Source organism: Patiria miniata, unplaced genomic scaffold (assembly GCF_015706575.1).
Source record: "Patiria miniata isolate m_02_andy unplaced genomic scaffold, ASM1570657v1 HiC_scaffold_9, whole genome shotgun sequence".
Lineage (NCBI taxonomy): Eukaryota > Metazoa > Echinodermata > Asteroidea > Valvatida > Asterinidae > Patiria > Patiria miniata.
This window is the reverse complement of record NW_024037076.1, coordinates 24,831,257-24,834,612: the sequence shown is the minus strand read 5'-3', so window position 1 is coordinate 24,834,612 and position 3,356 is coordinate 24,831,257.

Below are 3,356 nucleotides of genomic sequence, written 5' to 3'. Positions count from 1 at the left end.
CATAATTTTTTGAGGTGAACGCATCTTGGATCTTGCCCATTTGGGGGGCGAAGCTTGATTTTTCAAAAAGGGGAGTGCAAAAATAGAAAACTCAGAAAACTGTATTTTACATTCACTTTGTAAATTCTAACATTCTAACGTTATTTTCACCCTTTTGCGGGCGTGGCCTAAATATGTAAAGAGGCAGTACATTAGAGCAGCTTGATTCAAACGAGGGAAATCATCATTTTTGCTGGTAAAAACACAACTTTTCTATCGGTTAACTATGTTTACCATACACTGTAAAGATAAGTTTAAACGGTTGCAAGACTAATTGTTACCCTTTTGTTCACTCACCCTGTATACTTACAATGGCGGCATTTCCTAATTGTGCATATATTATAAACACTATGGGGATCACAAGGAGAGGGAGGGGAATTAGGGGCGGCCCAATGAAGGATTTCTTGAAAGTGCTCTTCTAATATGTTTAATATATATATATACCGGTATATAGGCATATAAACATAAAAATGTGCACAGAATATACGTCCATTCAGGCGCGGTTCTAGAACCAATATTTAGGGGGGGGGGCTAGCACGGTGGATCCAGAACTTTTTCAGGGAGGCGTGCTGAAATGTTGACCGTTTATTTTTTCCAGACACTTAGGCCTCCGAAAATCAATAGGTGGGGAGGGGGGGGGGGGGGGGTTCATGCCATATTTTCAATGGGGAGCGCCAATAAAATCCTAAAATCATTCACGCTATATTAACTAATGTACCCTTGTCACAGCTATTTCTTCTTTAGGGGGAGACCGTTCGCATGTACATCACAATCCTTCTTTATGCTAATGCAATTTTTTTTTTACGGAATTTATTTTTTGGGGGGCTAGACAAAATTTGGGGGGCTACAGCCCCCCTAGCCCCCCCCCCCCCCCGGTAGAACCGCGCCTGCGTCCATTCCTTGCAGTGTGTACTGTTGGATTTATATTAGATGGATGTTGGGACTTGGGGGAGTAATGTGTTACTGACTGAAAAGGAAGGAATAATGTTGGGTTTTTTCGAGAAATTATGTAACTTCTTAAATAATGCGTTAGCAATGTCCAGTTTGCTGACGTCACGATCCTAAAACCTCACGAAGTCAGTATGTTTTTCTATATAATATCTAAGGGTAAGTTTGGTAAAATTTGGATGAATGGTTTTTAAATTAAAAATAGTCTAACTTTCTTGGACGTGCTAGGGGGTGCCCTTTCAGGCGTTTTTATGCCCCGCGGCGAAGCCGAAGGGGCATACTGTTTCCGCCTTGTCCTTCCGTGGGTGGGTGGGTGTGTGAGTTTGTCTTACATTCCCTATGTGGACTTGTGAACAAAAGATGTCCACATAATGCAGGTTGTGTTAACGTTATGTGGACTAAGCCGTGTCCACATAACGTTTTGCCCTTTCTGGAAAACAGGTTTAGAGGCATTTTTGGGTTAGGTTTATCCGTAGCAGAATGAAGAGAAACACTATAGGGAATCATAGAAACAAATTGGGTTGAAAGAGTTTTCACAGTTTAAGTAAAGTTATTTTTTGTACCGAGTTTTCTTAACTACACGAAAACAAAGGAATGTCCACACAAGGTATGTAACGTAAACCTGGGTGTGTGTGTGTGTCCGGACAAATCTTGTCAGCGTGATAACTTGAGATATACTTTACATGTGAACTTCAAATTTGGTTTGTGGATTGTCCTTGGTAATCCTAAAAAACCTATTGCATTTGGGGCCGAAAGGTCAAGGGTCAAGGTCACAGTGACTAAAACAAAAGAAATTTTGTCAGCGCGATAACTTGAGAAATACATTACATATGAACTTCAAATTTGGTTTGTGTATTTTTCTTGGTAATCCTAAAAAGCCTATTGCATTTGGGGCCGAAAGGTCAAGGGTCAAGGTCACGGTGGCTAAAACAACAGAAATTTTGTCAGCGCGATAACTTGAGAAATACTTTACATGTGAACTTCAAATTTGGTTTGTGGATCGTTCTTGGTCATAGGCCTATCGCATTGGGGGTCGAAGGGTCAAGGGTCAAGGTCACAGTGGCTAAAACAATAGAAATCGTGTATTTATTCTGAGATCATAGGGTTTAGGGATTAATTCATATAAAACCTACACGAACGTGTTTGCTTAATTTTCATTCATACAGATGCGAGTAAATGCTTCAAAATTGGAAGTGCAGTAAAAGCAAATGCCATGTTTTATTCATACGAACATGGTATCATTTGTACTTTATGAACTTTGTTAATATTAATTTTTCGCGATTAACATATAATAAATGCTGTAGCTTTTGCGCAGAATTATTTGCTTTATAATTTCAAGGTTGCCCCAACCCAGCCTTGTGAATGACAAGTGCATATTTGAAATCTGAAGCATTTACTCCTTTATATTCATACGAAACGTACAGATGGGAGTAATGCAAATGCCAGTTTCCATTCATACGAACTACCGTATGGTATTATTTGTACTTTTTCGCGATTAACATTAATAAATGCAGTAATTTTTGCGCAGTAGTATTTTACTTTATAATTTCAAGGTTGCCCCAACCCAGCCTTGTAAATGACAAGTGCATATTTGAAATCTGAAGCATTTACTCCTTTATATTCATACGAAACGAAGTAAACAATAAATAATTTTTTTCTGGTAATGAAACCAAGGATCCTCAAAAGTGCATGCCCCAGGCACTGTAGCTCGCAAACCCCGAAAAAAAAAGTAGAGAGAAGACAATGAGAAGAAATTACAGTTTTAGAGGTGGGAGGAAAACCCCAGAAGAATAGTCTGGGGAAAACCCACGGAATCAGGTAGGGACTGAAAATCCAATCCACATGTAGACCATGGGTGCCGATGCACAGCGCATTGAGCGCGTAAATGACATTGCGTTCGTCGCGTTTGATGCGCCTTTTTGTATCTGTCCTCCAGCACGTGACCCTCCCCGGTGCCGCTTTCCGTTTCGGTTATGATAGTTTTATTTTCTGCAAACTTATAAACATGTAAAGCTTTACATTTTGCAGGCCATTTACTCAAGAGCAAATGGTTTTTAGTAAAAGTGTTTGCTTAATTTTCATTCATACTGATGCGAGTAAATGCTTCGAAAGTGGTAGAAAAAGCATATGCCATGCTTTATTCATACAAACATATGGTATCATTTGTACTTTATGAACTTTAATAAATGCAGTAGTTTTTGCGCAGAATTATTTTGCTTTATAATTTCAAGGTTGCCCCAACCCAGCCTTGTAAATGACAAGTGCATATTTGAAATCTGAAGCATTTACTCCTTTTTATTCATACAAAACGAAGAAAACGATTATTAGGCCAAAAAAGGCTCTGGTTTCTGGTATGCGCGCGCGTCCCC